Here is an 18,263-nt window from a genome sequence, read left to right as displayed (position 1 = left end):
ATCATAAAATTTACGACTTATTTTCTTATTTTTCCTCTCTAGATGTTCTTTGTCTCATTCGGGAGCTCAATACGTATCTGGTCTAGGTACAACCTTCAGTTAATGGAACTTGCGTAATTCATGCTAGCTTCCACCTTATTGAAGAAAAAAATAAGCGTGACCATACGTCCCACGTTTAAATAAACTTACCCGTTTTGTGGTCCAGGATTTTTTATTGTTCTTGATTATGCTTGATAACTTGATCCACATTGCAGCTCTTATTGATGAACAATCATTAGTTACACTTGTCCGAAAATGGGTAAAGAGCACGAATAACTACATTTACTAAGAAATTTATTTCAAATGCTCCAGAGGAATGTGGACCGGAGGAGGAGGCCGGACACCCTTTGCTTATATTCAATCGTTCGAGAAAAATTACTGGGGTCACTGGTCGAAAATCTGGGGTGAACGGCACCGAGACTACCTCAAGTTACCAAGGACTAAGATCAGGAGTTTCGTAAGTGTTTCGAACCAGTAGGTACTCATCTTTGTTTTAAACAAATAAATTTGCTTTCTGATCGATTCTGCAGGTGTCGGATGCATGCAAAAATTACCATGGGTGCTCAGAACCCACAGCACTGACTCGGATTACCGAAAAACGATACAAAACGACTCTCGAGAGGGGGGGGGGTAGATCTGTTGGTTTTACATGACAGTCTCGGTTTTTGTCCAATTCGGATCCCGCTTATAGCGTTTTTGAAAAAAAGTCATAAAGAACTTTGAATAAACTAAAAACGCGCAAATTCCCTCAGAGAGAGACAGCCAGACTGGGGCAGACACAGGGAATGTCTAATTTCGTTAGAAGTGTTAAAATATCCTATATAACACTGCTCAAAACAAAAAAAAATCGGTTTACCAAAGAAACTTCAACGGTTTTAGGGTAAAGGTTTTAGTGGGCTGCTGATTCCAAAACTGGTGTTGGTTTTGACGAAATGACTAGTTTTGAGATAGTACATATTCTCAACATTCCAATGCAGTCTGTAATCACTATTTTTTGCGGCAGATTTTTACTTTTGTGTTTTTTTATTTATTTTCCTAACTTATTCTCAATATTATTGCATTCATATCATCATTAAGGAAGCGTAATTTTCATATTTACGGAATAAATGCGATAAAAGTGGAAATTAGCCGATGTAGATGAGTAAATACGAAAATTTTGATTTTTACAACTTTTCCTCAAAATTTCGAAGATTTACAATTATAAGCGAAAATAGGTTGTGATTTTGCTGAGCAAAATGCTTTTGAATTCTAACTCGTGAATTAAGAGTTCAGTTGCCTTCCGTTTCTGAGTTCTCTCCGAAAATTATGGATGTTATTGACTGTTTATAGAAGGACCAAACTATATATCCATTCGCACACGTTTTGCGCATCAAGTTAATTTTCTCATGAACGCAAAAGTCAGAGCCATTTTTTTCGAAAAGACAGAAAAAAGTTTGACAGCAGCAGAAGAGTTTAAATACATTTATTTTACACGATATTCGACGCGACAAATTAAACTCTGCAGCATATACAGTGGTTTTATGCTGGGCCTATCTGAAGCCGTGACAACACTTACATCAACTTTGCACCCAAATTTTGTACTTTGGAAAGCTTCTCCAAGATAATATTTTTTGCAACGTTATGGCATGGTATGAAGTCATTGATAAATAGAATCATACTACTTTCAGTAGTCATCTAAAAGACTTCTGTTGATGGCCATGCACATGAAATTCTACTACCTACTTTGTAAAGGCAGTTATTCAAAGTCTTCGTAGTCCCGCTAATAGCAAGAATGCTGACACTGTCAACCTTCGGTTTACGAACGTCTCGGTTTGCGTTAAATTCGGTTTACCAACAACAAAAATTGATTCGGTTTACGAACACGCAAGCAGGAAAATATTTGACTAAATTCGAAATGATAATGGAGAAATTGAAGTGTCTACGGCCACATTTCGATTTTTTCAAATGCATTCCTCCGAATTCGACACCTTTTATCCAGCTCATAGATCAGCTTGTCATTTCAAATTTTGGGACGGTTTTCATCAAAGAAATTTTTGAAGCACGTTTTGCAATAACCTCTGACACATATGTAATTACTACTATCTGATTTCTAGAAACATCATTTTAATGTCCCACATTGCTCATAGAACTTATTGATGAAGTTTGGCAGCAAGTGACTTATAAAACCATGAATTCGGTTTGGAACGCATTGTAGCCAGATTGCTTTGCAGGCAGAAATTTCGAGAGCTTTGACACTGAGATTAATAGGTGAAATTAATCAGACAAGACATGGGTACAGCTCTGCCCATGTATAGCATATATGCCCGTTTTCTCGTAAAGTCTGGATTTTCTCTGGAAAAAAGTGTTTTTAGTGTCAGTATGATTATTTCAATAGGTTTCGAGTTATTCACTTGAGCGTGTAAAAATTGACACTGTAGGAATCTTCGGGGTCTTAGAAACGAATGAATCTATTTTTACATTAATTCCTATGGGCAAATGTGTTTCGGTTTGCCAACCTACCTCAGGAACGAATTAACTTCGTAAACCGAGAGTCGACTGTATTATGTACCTACAACGCCGTTACTACTCACAGAGGGAAGTACTATTAAAGAAGGAGATATGGGGAGACTACTGAAATATTAGCTTTTAATTAAGTACTTTATTACTTCGCTTCAAAATGAAACCTGAAGGAAAAATGTATCGTTAGTTTTGTCCATTTTTGCAAATAAATGCAAAATCTCGGATTTAGAAAAATTTATTTTTGCGAAATTTCGAAATTTTATGCGCAAAATTTACGTATATCACATCATCAGACATTCGTTATTTGTCATGATCTTGAGCTGATGAACCTCTTACTGGGACAACAAAGAAAATATTTTTAGAGAGCCAGCGGTTCTCATAGACAAAATACATCTCCCAACACTTCATATAAAACTCGGCTTAGTGAAGCAATTCGATAAAGGTGCTCAATAAATAAAGTGGCGAGTGCTTCCAATTAATTTGTAAAACGTTTCCTGGACTGAACAATGAAAAGCTGTGAGCAAGGATTTTTGATGGTTCTCAAATTCATAAATTTCTTAAAGATACGAAATTTTCAGCATTTTTGACGGATATTAATCAATATCCGTCCAATCCGGTCAATCTTCAGTTTGATCATGTTTCGTATCGGTTGTTGAGAATTTTTTGACAAAGCAGAGAACGATGAAGAATTGCAGTAAAATACGATTAATTTGTAATTTGAATTTAAAAATTTTCAAACGTTTGAAAAATAGGCTGTTAATATAAGCACAAAGGCGCATTTTCTTCTTAGTTACTTGGTCCAATTTCACAGACAATCTGAGCCATTTTAATGACAAGAGAGGCGGTTTCATCAAGATGTGAAAGTAATGGAACAGAATTATCAAGGCAAGCTCGAGCTTCGCGTATGATGGCTCATTACTCTACCGAAGCCTCCTATGAAAGACATTCAAAACCCATAACAGAAAATCATGCAAGTGCTTCTCCTTGAATTAATTTAATATCATTTTGTGTTCATTTTAGTGGACACAATGCAACATTATAGAGCATATCATTACTGCATTGATCTATTCTGATATCCTAAATATATTCCCTTATTTTCATTCCATATATTATACGATATATAAATGTATACACGATATGTATAATGTATTCACGATATGTATAATGTATACACGATATGTATAATGTATACACGATATGTATAATGTATATTATACATTCATATATTGTTTTACTTTTATTCTGAACATAAATGTACCACAAATTTCGTGTGACGTGCATTGCCTGCATATTGAAATCTGATAATGGAGTGGAGTGTTTTTAAAGATGTGCATTTATTGATTTACAAATACGCATTATTTTATTATCAAGGACGGGCTTAAGCATTTTGTGGCCCTCGAAAACGGAGTTTTCTAATCCCTGAGTAACCATGAACACCCTGGAGCACGCCAGGTTTACATAGGCAGAATGAACATCAAACTACTATTTCATGGTTAAATTAAAAAAATCATTGGAAAATAAATTTGAAGGATACTGCCCGCTGCTTCCAGACATTTAAAGGTTGGAGAGCTGTCAGGGAAATTGAACCGATTACCTACCCAGGACCTCAACTTCATACTCTTTCGGCCGGGCAAGTATGCATTATGTATGCCTTGTGTAATTTTTTAAATTTTAAAAGAAGAATTTAGCAACCCATCGTCCGGAGCACTAGATCCACCTCCACCCTTTACTTGACTTGGAGGAAGGGGATCTGTGAAAACCCTAGGAAAGAGAAATAAGGTTCGATGTCTGAATTTTAAAGGTTTTTTAGACAAAATTTTAAGCTACAGCGAAACCTCGATACAACGACTCTGCAGACCAAGAAAAAATGTCGTTGTAGATTATGTAGGTATTATATATCGTTATGTCGAGAGGTAACAGTTTAACATTAGAGTATAGGCATTTTCAAACAAGGCTTGAAAAAATATCGTTGTAGAGTAATTTATCGTAATATTGAGTATCGTTGTAGCGAGGTTTAAATGCATTCGCTTTGTTGAAAACGAAGTTTTTAAATTAAAATGCAATCAAAGTATTTTCTTTCATCACGTTTTTGCGGCCCCTAACATTTAACGCCCCGGTTGCGGCCAACCTTCACACTTGCCCAAGTCCGGCCCTAAGTATCATCAGTATTGACTTCCGATTTATGTATTGATTACTTTTCATGATTAAATTGATTACTTTTCATGATTAAATTGATTACTTTTCATGATTAAATTGATTACTTTTCATGATTAAATTGATTACTTTTCATGATTAAATTGATTACTTTTCATGATTAAATTGATTACTTTTCATGATTAAATTGATTACTTTTCATGATTAAATTGATTACTTTTCATGATTAAATTGATTCATTCCATTGATTCAAGCTTGCTAGTGATGTAAACTCCGCTCGCAGATTTAAATGCGATTTGTGTGCTGCTTATGTAGTACTACTGAAATTTAGTTTTCACTTTATGTTAAAAATTAGAGCGTTTGAAAAAAAATAATGCCAGATTCACACACAGAATCAGCACTCAAAATTACCCTGAAATCACTAAAAAGTTTTTTTCAATAAAATTAGTGTTGAGCAGTCTACGTGTCAAAGCACTCGAAATTTCTGCCTGAAAAGCAATCTGGCTACAATGCGTCCCAAACAGAATTCATGGATCTGGTAAGTCTAGAGCCGCCCTTAGAGGTGTGCGGTTGCACCGGGCCCCGCACTCACGGTAACTTATTGGAGGCTTCCATCAATTCTTAAATTATTTCTTGCATTAATTCCGAATTTTCATCAATTCTAGAATTTTTTCTTCCGTTCATTCTAAAAAAAATCAATTCTGTTATTATTTTTCTAATTAATTCTGAATTTTCATTGGTGTTGGATCTATTTCTTAGAGTTAATTTTAATTCCTCAATTCCAAAATTTTCATCAGTTTCTGGAATATTGTTTCCTCTCATTACTTTGAAACTACCTTTAAGTACTGAATTATCATTAATTTTTTTTATTTACATTTTATTGCGTATTTAAAATTGTTTGTTAGGATATTTCTCAGCATTCCTGCATATTCTGAAATAATAGCTGATGATCTTCCCCCCCACCCCCCACAAAATATATAAAATCGGGGCTAAGGGTGTCCTAAACATTTTTGATGCCTCGAAATTTTTGAGATGGCCCCGTGTCTGATAACGGCGCCCCTGTGTCACTTTTTGCAAAGCTTCATGAATAAAAATTATGAGGAATGTAGTGTATTAGTGTATTAAATTATGTTTGCAGAAGTCAGCGATTGTTAATTCTGAGGCAGAGATTATTGCAAAACACCTTCTTAAAAGTCCTTTGATTTAAACCTTCCCTCAAAGTTTTAAAATTACTTTTTTATCCATGGGTTGGATAAGAGTCGTATTTGGAGGTACGGACGGCAATGTTAGAAAACGACGTTTCTCAGAAGAAAACAAGGCGACAATTGACTCTAATCCTCCCAGCTCTCAGTCAATTTATTCTTCTTCATAGTACAATCTCCCATGGGGTCGGCAGCCGATTGATTACATTGATTCTTCTTCAAACTTTCCAGGAACTTATTCTCCCCCCCCCCCCCATTCAACACATTTAGAAAATGTAACTCGAAAAATCGCCAGAATCATTCGCCAATAAGTGTTAAATTATCGGTAAACATGAAATGTCCGATTTTTACCCGATCGCGATCAGAGAACGTAGCTTAAAAATCACCAGAATTACTCGCGAGTAACGTTTGATTATTGGTAAACATAAAATGTCCGCATATGTCTCGTCCGCTTTTAACCCCTAATCGTTTAGATATCGTGGAGTGTTTATATGTAAGATATGATATGATTTTTTTAAATTAAAATTATCCTGATAAATGTAGGCTATAATCAGAGGCGGATTTATAGCTTTCCCACCTGTGGGCTATTCAAACCTTGATTCCCTTCTCCTTTTCTAATTCATGTTCTTGATCACCAATTACTCAGTTTTGGTTACGCCTTTTCACTTGAACTTGTCATCTTGGGATAAAGCCCACCACATACCCCTTCCCCACAAAGGAAATATACCTCTGAATATAATCCTTTATTGTCTGTTAATGTTAATTCACTTCTTTTGTAAGAAATTTTTACTAATTGACTGGAGCCGTATGAGTGTCATGTACATGAAGTTACATACAATGGGTTAATTAAAAGTCTGATTTCATTATTTTTACTCGAGAGTTGTTACTTTAGAGGTGAAAAAAAAAACAAATAAAAACAATCGATTGACATTTGCAGTTGTGTCAGACAGGGATGCTGTGGGTGCTCACGGTACTTTATGGAATAGGTATGAGCACCCAGAGAAATGATTCACAAATCAAAATGTCATACTTAAAGATCAAGACAAGAACCCACAAGTTCCAAACACTTCCGGCACCCTTGGTCAGTCAAAGTTGCCGACATGCAGGAAACATTGAAGAAGGAGGGGAGCTGAAAATCGCCATTCATTTCGTATATAAAGCCTCCGTCCCACAAGAGTGGGCTAGGGGACCATTGGCAAGATAATTAAAGTTAATAAAAGTCTAAAGATAATAAAAGTCTTTGTTGAACATAACCGCAAAAACCACAGCCGGCGTGAACCCCGGCGTGAAGCAATCCCTATTGTTCGGTTATTCACAAAGGAAGACGCTCGTTCCGCTGCATTTGTATTGAAAGCCATAAAAATTATTGCTTCCCCGAGGCCCGAGACGACCGCGAATCCTGACAAAGACTTTTATTATCTTTAACTTTAATTATCTTACCAATAGTCCCCTAGCCCACTCTTGTGGGACGGGGGCATTTACTTCGGTGTGATAATACAAAGTGATTTAAAATGTACATTGCATTGCAAAAAAATAATTAGAAAAAGGGGTTCCGTTCACAATCCCGACAGACGAAATCCCGACAAGTCACAATCCCGACAGACGAAATCCCGACAGGTCAAAATCCCGACAGGGTCGAAATCCCGACGGGTCGAAATCCCGACAGGGTCGAAATCCCGACACTGTCCAATTTAAAAATTCAATTTCGCCGTATAAGCCGCACTTCGTGATTTCTGTCGGGATTTGAATTTCTCGCGGTGAGGGGCGTGCGGGCGCCGATGAGAATGATAAATTGCGATCAAATAAATTTTTCAAATTTTAATTTCGCCGTATAAGCCGCACTTCGCGATTTCTGTCGGGATTTGAATTTCTCGCGATGAAGGGCGTTGGGGTGACGATGAGAATGATAAATTGCTATCAAATAAATTTTAAAATTTTAATTTCGCCGTATAAGCCGCACTTCGTGATTTCTGTCGGGATTTGAATTTCTTGCGGCAAGGGGCGTTGGGGTGACGATGAGAATGATAAATTGCGATGAAATAAATTTTTCAAATTTTAATTTCGCCGTATAAGCCGCACTTCGCGATTTCTGTCGGGATTTGAATTTCTCGCGACGAGGGGCGTTGGGGTGACGATGAGAATGATAAATTGCTATCAAATAAATTTTAAAATTTCAATTTCGCCGTATAAGCCGCACTTCGCGATTTCTGTCGGGATTTGAATTTCTCGCGATGAAGGGCGTTGGGGTGACGATGAGAATGATAAATTGCTATCAAATAAATTTTAAAATTTCAATTTCGCCGTATAAGCCGCACTTCGCGATTTCTGTCGGGATTTGAATTTCTCGCGATGAAGGCCGTTGGGGTGACGATGAGAATGATAAATTGCGATGAAATAAATTTTTCAAATTTTAATTTCGCCGTATAAGCCGCACTTCGCGATTTCTGTCGGGATTTGAATTTCTCGCGACGAGGGGCGTTGGGGTGACGATGAGAATGATAAATTGCTATCAAATAAATTTTAAAATTTCAATTTCGCCGTATAAGCCGCACTTCGTGATTTCTGTCGGGATTTGAATTTCTCGCGATGAAGGCCGTTGGGGTGACGATGAGAATGATAAATTGCTATCAAATAAATTTTTCAAATTTCAATTTCGCCGTATAAGCCGCACTTCGCGATTTCTGTCGGGATTTGAATTTCTCGCGATGAAGGGCGTTGGGGTGACGATGAGAATGATAAATTGCTATCAAATAAATTTTAAAATTTCAATTTCGCCGTATAAGCCGCACTTCGCGATTTCTGTCGGGATTTGAATTTCTCGCGATGAAGGCCGTTGGGGTGACGATGAGAATGATAAATTGCTATCAAATAAATTTTCAAATTTTAATTTCGCCGTATAAGCCGCACTTCGCGATTTCTGTCGGGATTTGAATTTCTTGCGGCAAGGGGCGTTGGGGTGACGATGAGAATGATAAATTGCTATCAAATAAATTTTCAAATTTCAATTTCGCCGTATAAGCCGCACTTCGTGATTTCTGTCGGGATTTGAATTTCTTGCGGCAAGGGGCGTTGGGGTGACGATGAGAATGATAAATTGCGATGAAATAAATTTTTCAAATTTTAATTTCGCCGTATAAGCCGCACTTCGCGATTTCTGTCGGGATTTGAATTTCTCGCGATGAAGGGCGTTGGGGTGACGATGAGAATGATAAATTGCTATCAAATAAATTTTAAAATTTCAATTTCGCCGTATAAGCCGCACTTCGCGATTTCTGTCGGGATTTGAATTTCTCGCGATGAAGGCCGTTGGGGTGACGATGAGAATGATAAATTGCGATGAAATAAATTTTTCAAATTTTAATTTCGCCGTATAAGCCGCACTTCGCGATTTCTGTCGGGATTTGAATTTCTCGCGACGAGGGGCGTTGGGGCGCCGATGAGAATGATAAATTGCGATGAAATAAATTTTTCAAATTTTAATTTTGCCGTATAAGCCGCGGTTCGGGATTTGAATTTCTTGCGGTGAGGGGCGTGGGGGCGCCGATGAGAATGATAAATTGTGATCAAATAAATTTTCAAATTTTAATTTCGCCGTATAAGACGCACTTCGTGATTCCAGAGGCCTGAGTTAGGTCCGACCGTTCATCGCATACAAGTTCCAAGGAAAAATTGATATTCTTTGCCTTTGTAGTCTAGTGGGCTCACCCAGAAAGCTCGAGAACGTGGGTTTGATTCCTAGCAAGAGCACAGGTGAATTTTTCCTTCCTAACTTCATCTCGCATCAGCCAACCGTTGAAACCTTCGTATAGATAGCGGAAAGTGATATCATCCTCGGAAAATACAGTGTGTGTGGCTCAAAACAAAAAAATCTAAATTTTTCTTTGATTTCCCGTCCTTTAACTTCCAATTTGAAAGTTGTTGCATTGTCTCTCCTGATGCCAACAGAAAAATTGCATGTTTCTCAGTGCAATATTCGCTAAGATATTTGAATTCGAAAACTGGAGAAAAGTTATGAAAAGACAGCAAAAACTAATCGACAACGCTCCTTCCCCAAATTTATGCTGTCCTTTCCACCTTTCCTTCGAATTTTGAATTCAAATATCTCGGCGAACATTGTACTTGTCAACTTAGATTTTTTTTGTTGGTCTCAGGAGATACGGTGCAGTCACTTTATAATTAGAAGTTTTAAAAATTTATATTTTTTTATTTTGTTACACACTGTGTTTTCACTCTCAAAACTGGTACAGGGTAATTTTTGAACGCCTTTTGAGCATTTTTTCAAACTGAAATCATCTCTACCACGGATGGTTGAGAAGACAATGGCCGTACTAACTCTTAAAGGACACCCTGTATGCAACTACACTACCACACAATTTGCATACTCTCTTCAAAGCCTTAAGACCAACTTAGAGATAGAATTTTAAGAAATTTTTTTGGGAGTCTCAACAGTATAAAATAAAACTATTGACAGAATTTTATGTTTATAGCTTCGTAGTGAGAAGGGGGGAATTGGGGATCCGGTCCCTTCGAAATGAGAGAAAATGATTGAAATAAGGTAAAACATGGCCAAATATATTATTTGACCACCTTGTCCCCCCCCCCCCCGAATGGAATTTCTAGATACGGGCCTGACCTTCAGTGGTTGCGGCTCGGCGATGAATCAGTGAATTAAGCTGTCAAGACATGTAATTTTATACATATGAATAAAAATATTTCTCTACTATTACATTGCTTTCGAAAACCTTGAAAATTTTAAATTAAGATCTTCATGAAACGGTCTAACTTTGTGCAATATCATTTGACATTTTAAGTCTATTTGAAACTTGAGCGAGAAAGAATTTCGAAAAATTCTCAAAGAAAATAATAAGGAACAGCAGTGTTTGTGGAGGATAGAAAAATCGATAAATGCCAGAAAAAGGCAACCCTGAATCCTTTGCTTTTCGCCAAGTTGGAAAAGTAAATGAATTTCCAAATTATTGATCTCCATTGATCATGGTATGCGCCACAAACCACTTGCAGCGACAAACGGAAATCCCGACAGAAATCGCGAAGTGCGGCTTATACGGCGAAATTAAAGTTAGAAAATTTATTTGATAGCAATTCATCATTCTCATCGTCGCCCCAACGCCCTTAATCGCGAGAAAGTCAAATCCCGACAGAAATCACGAAGTGCGGCTTATACGGCGAAATTAAAATTTGAAAATTTTATTTGATCGCAATTCACTATTCTCATCGTCGCCCCAACGCCCCTCGCCGAGAGAAATTCAAATCCCGACAGAAATCACGACGTGCGGCTTATGCGACAAAATTAAAATTTGAAAATTTTATTTGATCGCAATTCATCATTCTCATCGTCGCCCCAACGCCCTTAATCGCGAGAAAGTCAAATCCCGACAGAAATCGCGAAGTGCGGCTTATACGGCGAAATTAAAATTTGAAAATTTATTTGATAGCAATTTATCATTCTCATCGTCACCCCAACGCCCTTCATCGCGAGAAATTCAAATCCCGACAAAAATCGCGAAGTGCGGCTTATACGGCGAAATTGAAATTTTAAAAATTTATTTCATCGCAATTCATCATTCTCATCGTCACCCCAACGCCCCTTGCCGCAAGAAATTCAAATCCCGACAGAAATCGCGAAGTGCGGCTTATACGGCGAAATTAAAATTTGAAAAATTTATTTCATCGCAATTTATCATTCTCATCGTCACCCCAACGCCCCTTGCCGTAAGAAATTCAAATCCCGACAGAAATCGCGAAGTGCGGCTTATACGGCGAAATTAAAATTTAAAAAATTTATTTGATCGCAATTTATCATTCTCATCGTCACCCCAAGGCCCCTTGCCGCAAGAAATTCAAATCCCGACAGAAATCGCGAAGTGCGGCTTATACGGCGAAATTAAAATTTGAAAAATTTATTTCATCGCAATTTATCATTCTCATCGTCACCCCAACGCCCCTTGCCGCAAGAAATTCAAATCCCGACAGAAATCGCGAAGTGCGGCTTATACGGCGAAATTAAAATTTAAAAAATTTATTTGATCGCAATTTATCATTCTCATCGTCACCCCAAGGCCCCTTGCCGCAAGAAATTCAAATCCCGACAGAAATCGCGAAGTGCGGCTTATACGGCGAAATTAAAATTTGAAAAATTTATTTCATCGCAATTTATCATTCTCATCGTCACCCCAACGCCCCTTGCCGCAAGAAATTCAAATCCCGACAGAAATCACGAAGTGCGGCTTATACGGCGAAATTAAAATTTGAAAAATTTATTTCATCGCAATTTATCATTCTCATCGGCGCCCCAACGCCCCTCGCCGCGAGAAATTCAAATCCCGACAGAAATCGCGAAGTGCGGCTTATACGGCGAAATTAAAATTTAAAAAATTTATTTGATCGCAATTTATCATTCTCATCGTCACCCCAAGGCCCCTTGCCGCAAGAAATTCAAATCCCGACAGAAATCGCGAAGTGCGGCTTATACGGCGAAATTAAAATTTGAAAAATTTATTTCATCGCAATTTATCATTCTCATCGTCACCCCAACGCCCCTTGCCGCAAGAAATTCAAATCCCGACAGAAATCGCGAAGTGCGGCTTATACGGCGAAATTAAAATTTAAAAAATTTATTTGATCGCAATTTATCATTCTCATCGTCACCCCAAGGCCCCTTGCCGCAAGAAATTCAAATCCCGACAGAAATCGCGAAGTGCGGCTTATACGGCGAAATTAAAATTTGAAAAATTTATTTCATCGCAATTTATCATTCTCATCGTCACCCCAAGGCCCCTTGCCGCAAGAAATTCAAATCCCGACAGAAATCGCGAAGTGCGGCTTATACGGCGAAATTAAAATTTGAAAAATTTATTTCATCGCAATTTATCATTCTCATCGTCACCCCAACGCCCCTTGCCGCAAGAAATTCAAATCCCGACAGAAATCGCGAAGTGCGGCTTATACGGCGAAATTAAAATTTAAAAAATTTATTTGATCGCAATTTATCATTCTCATCGTCACCCCAAGGCCCCTTGCCGCAAGAAATTCAAATCCCGACAGAAATCGCGAAGTGCGGCTTATACGGCGAAATTAAAATTTGAAAAATTTATTTCATCGCAATTTATCATTCTCATCGTCACCCCAACGCCCCTTGCCGCAAGAAATTCAAATCCCGACAGAAATCGCGAAGTGCGGCTTATACGGCGAAATTAAAATTTAAAAAATTTATTTGATCGCAATTTATCATTCTCATCGTCACCCCAAGGCCCCTTGCCGCAAGAAATTCAAATCCCGACAGAAATCGCGAAGTGCGGCTTATACGGCGAAATTAAAATTTGAAAAATTTATTTCATCGCAATTTATCATTCTCATCGTCACCCCAACGCCCCTTGCCGCAAGAAATTCAAATCCCGACAGAAATCGCGAAGTGCGGCTTATACGGCGAAATTAAAATTTGAAAAATTTATTTCATCGCAATTTATCATTCTCATCGTCACCCCAACGCCCCTTGCCGTAAGAAATTCAAATCCCGACAGAAATCGCGAAGTGCGGCTTATACGGCGAAATTAAAATTTAAAAAATTTATTTGATCGCAATTTATCATTCTCATCGGCGCCCCAACGCCCCTCGCCGCGAGAAATTCAAATCCCGACAGAAATCGCGAAGTGCGGCGATTATACGGCGAAATTGAATTTTTAAATTCGACCGTGTCGGGATTTTGACCGTGTCGGGAATTTGACCCTGTCGGGATTTCGACTTTTCGGGATTTTGACCTGTCGGGATTTCGACCCTGTCGGGATTCTGACCGTGTCGGGATTTTGACTTGTCGGGATTTCGACCCTGTCGGGATTTTGACCTGTCGGGATTTCGTCTGTCGGGATTGTGACTTGTCGGGATTTCGTCTGTCGGGATTATGACCCACACCCTAGAAAAAGAGACTTTTCGCAGCTGTTACACATAAAACTTAGATACATTGTCGATAAAAAATTCCTCAAAGATATATTCTCTGCATGGATATATTTAATAGTGAATTACGGAAATTGTGCTGGGGGGGGGGGGGGAACATTGATCGCAATTTATTATCTCGATGTGCGCCACCGATGCCCCTCGCTGCAAGAAATGGAAATCCCGATAGAAAGCGGGAAGCGCGGCCTATACGATGGAAATTAAATTTTCAAAATTTATTTGATCCCAATTTATTATCTTGGGATAAAGCCCGCATACTCCCTCCCCACCCAGGAAATATACGCCCCCTCACTGCGAGAAATATAAATCCCGACAAAAAGCGGGAAATACGGCTTATACGGTGGAAATTAAATTTTAAAAATTTATTTGATCCCAATTTATTATCTTGGTGTAAGTTCCATTGACCCTCGATGACTTCGATGAATACTTTCCTTCATTAGTTAAAAATTAAAACAGATATGGGAAGGGGGAACATTTCCAAAAACAAATGAGAAAAAAATCAGTTTCATTTTTTATGACTAAAGCAACTACCCTATTTATTTATAAGATCACAACAAACATTTGAATTTTAAAGCAATTCAAATTTGTCACGACGAAATGACTTCACTACAACTTTGTACGAAATGAGTCTGCGACAACTTTGTACAGCGATGAAATGAGTCTGCGACAAATTTGTACCGCGATGAAATGAGTCTGCGACAAATTTGCACCGCGACGGAATGAGTTTACGACAAATTTGAACTGTGACGGAATGAGTTTGCGACAAATTTGTACCGCGATGAGTTTGTAGCACGATTAATTGATGCTGCGACAAATTGAACGCGACGAATTGTCACGCGACAAGATGAGCGTGACGAATTGACCTAGACCCGAGCCGACCGTATTCAAGAAATCAAGTCTTTCTTCATGGGTTGACTTGACAAAAAGACTTGATTTCTTGAATACGGTCGGGTCTAGACCTTGCGTGCAGACAAGAGCACGCGTAGCTCTTTTGTACATATCATGGTGCATCAATGATCCTGGTAAACAGATACTTATGAAATAATCGAAAAGATCATTTTAAAAAGAATTCAGTAAAATGGGCAGTACCACAACGATTGTGCAAACTACCGTAATTAACAAGGTAGCAAAGCGGGTGCACGCCAGCTTCTACTGAACGCAGAGCCTTGCGAGATAACCCTTATTATATGGCTCTGAATGCAGTGTGTGTGTGTGTGGGGAGAGGATATTCGTCATGAGTGGGTATTTCTCTCCTGCTCCCGTGTATAATCAATGTTATGGTCCCAAAATTGATTATGGGCCTATATCATATTTTCGATTAAGGCTGATATCCTCGTCGCTTTGGAGGTACACATGTATGTACCTCATTTTTAACGGTTTTAAATGTTTTTAATGATTCTTTTCTCAGGTTAAGACCTTACGTACACATATGTGTACCAAACTCAAATGGTCCTAGTAAAGATATCGACCCAAAGTAATTAATTAATTTTTTTATTTTTAAAGGGCATTTTGATATGCAATAGACACAAATCAATCAAAACAATTTTTTTAATAGCCAGTGTGGACTCAGATGTGAAGAGAATAAAGAAAGATGAGTGATCAACACAATTAAAAAAACACAAACAAGAATTTATGAAATTATGGAAATTAAAAGATTTTAAACCTTCGGTTCTGTCAGTTCTTTTGATCTTAGGATTGTATTAGGCTTCTTTCACACGGGGCATCTTTAGTTTGAAATTCGTGCATAAAAACTATTTTTTCGCAATTTTTGTAATTATTTTTCTCCTTCACCCCTAATTCAGAGTGCCGAGGGTAACGAATTTTGCCAACGGCCATACCATGATGATTCAGTCCCCATAGGTACAACACTAGCTAAACACTCAGACTGTTAGGTGCACTCACTTTGTTCCAGACTCTGCCACGAAGCTGGGCTGGAACAGATCTCGGCAACAGGATAAGTCCGGTGGCAGAGACCCTGGCGTTCATTCATTCCGTGCCCATAGACAGCCTGGAGGCATTCTTTGGTGGTTTAATCTAGAGCCCCATAGAATATGGGTATAAAGATGCCTTCATTCCGATCCTCACAAGTAGTCGATGGGAGGAAATATTTGAAAATATTTTCAAAAGATTTTGAAAAAAAAATCCATCTTTTCGGAAAAATATGAAAGAAAAATTCCAAAAACATCGAAAAATCCAATCCAAAAACATTCAAAACATCCGATGTTCCAAAAAAAAAAAAAAAATTCAGGAGATATCAAGGAATTTGCAAGTAGAAAAAAAGGGGAGGGGTGGAGACTTTCAAAATGTCTGAGCTTAGAAATATTCACATCACAATTCTGTGTTAGGCCGGGATTACACTATAAAAGTTTTATAAAAGTTCGTTTATAAAACTTGAAAAATGCAACCGATAGGCGGATCAGTTAAGTTCGCTCGAATGTAACAGATGTGTTTATTGGTTACATTTTTCAAGTTTTATAAAATAATTTTTAATCAAAGTTTATAGGTTCTATAAACCAATAAGCTAATACCAGCCTTAGGCCGGGATTACACTATAAAAGTTTTGTAGAAGCTCTTTGATAAAACGTGAAAAATTCAACCAATAAGATCACCGGTTACATTTGCTTGAATGCAACCAATGCGCCTATTGGCTGAATTTTTAAACTTTTATAAAATATCTTTTATAAAACTTTATAGTGTGATCCCGGCCTTAAGCCTAGACTACACTATAAAAATTTGATAATAATTCTTTTAAAAAATGCAACCAATAAGCTAATCGGTTGCATTTTCTCGAATGCAATCGATATATTTATTAGCTGCTTTTTTCAAGTTTTATAAAATAACTTTCATAAACCTTTTAGAGTGAAATCCCATCCTTAGATTAGTCTCACTTCTGAAATATAAAATTTCATTTTTTTAAGTTTATAGACTGAATATCGAGGAAAATATACTTGTAGGTATCGGGGGAACCACCAAAAATATTCAAGTCTTCAAACGTCTTAATCCGGCCCTGAGTGAACACCGTACGAGGATAACATTATTTAATAAAAGTATTTTTTTTAAAGTTTAAAAAATTAAAAGATTAAAAATTTAAAAAAATAATAAATATTTAAAATAATTTTAAATATTTATATTTTTTAAATAATTTCAAATATTTAAAAAGAAAAAAATTAATTTTTTTAATTAAATTTAAAAGTTATTAAAGTATGTAGTCAATTAAATAGTCGTAATGAACAGAACGGTTTATAATTTTGGTCCCGCCAGTGGCCGTTGCTGACAAGTTTTATTGTATAAAATTGTAAATTATGGACAAAAGGCAGTTAAAGTTGCTATATCTCCTTCATCTCAGAAGGAAACGGAGGGATAGACGTATGTGGGTACATCATATTTGATGAACAGGCACCTTCAACATAACGCATAAAATGCAACACAAACAGTGTATAATTAGTGTTTATGATAATTTGCGTTACATAAAACTATCATATTTCGACATGAGCGCCCTTACACCTGTTTAGATGTAGCCCGAGCTAAAAAAGTGCGCTCATATTGAAATGTGATAGTCTATACAACGCAAATTGTCATAAACATTAATTATACACTGTTTATGTTGAATTTTATGTATTATGTTAGGTTTTTCGTTTCTCAGCACCACCTGTTAGTGAAATTTGAACTTTTTTTAATTTAAAAATAAAAAAGATAAAAAAAAAACTATAGATCATGATAATTGTTAACCAATTGTTTAATTCGTTATTAATTTTCAAAATAAGTCCCTAACTTTTTGTGTTCACCCTGTATATTCAAGTGAAGAACTTCGAGGAAAATGGTTTTTCCCCTAATCAAAATTTATTTTGATGATGATTTATTTATATAATCAGGACCACTCCAAAATGGCGGTCGTGAAGTGGTTTTTATATTGAATGCTGAATGAGAAGAGTTTCACACGGAGATTTATCATCAGATATTACAGTGGCTTAACGCTTCCCGCGGCATTGTAGAAATCGCCGAAGCTCTGTAAAATACCCTTTTTTTTGATAAAGTAGGATTTATTCAGATTTTCAGCAGGTGCAAAGTAAGGAAAATAGGTAAAAATGTTCTATTGAGAAATGAACTTCACAAAGTAACTGGACTTGCCAATGCTAAAATAAGGGGGTATTTTAACGAGGCGAGAGTTGTCAATGCCGCTGAGAAGGTTACAGAAGACCTGACAGGTTAAATAAAAGTGGTTTTGCTCTTCAAAAATTCATCCGTATATAATCCTTCCCAATATATCCCCAAACCTCGTGTTAAAAAACTTCCAGCATGATGTTTTTTGAATCCTATTGAACGCGTAAGGTCTCCTGATCGGTAATAATTAGCTGTCGGTTTACAGGAGAAAATAGAGAAGGAATCTTGCACTTTCAGCTA

The 18,263-nt window shown here is 37.3% G+C and overlaps 1 protein-coding gene across 3 annotated transcripts in view; it reads right to left on the bottom strand.

Annotated features, from left to right (window-relative positions):
• Positions 1 to 18,263, bottom strand: part of LOC149080312 (pancreatic lipase-related protein 2-like) — a 189,826-nt gene that overhangs the window by 66,517 nt on the left and 105,046 nt on the right. The window lies entirely within an intron of this gene.

Source organism: Pholcus phalangioides, unplaced genomic scaffold (assembly GCF_987345545.1).
Source record: "Pholcus phalangioides strain wild (caught in Gottingen) unplaced genomic scaffold, Ppha-v1.0 ptg000011l_1, whole genome shotgun sequence".
Classification (NCBI taxonomy): Eukaryota; Metazoa; Arthropoda; class Arachnida; order Araneae; family Pholcidae; genus Pholcus; species Pholcus phalangioides.
This window is presented reverse-complemented; position numbering and strand designations above follow the sequence as displayed.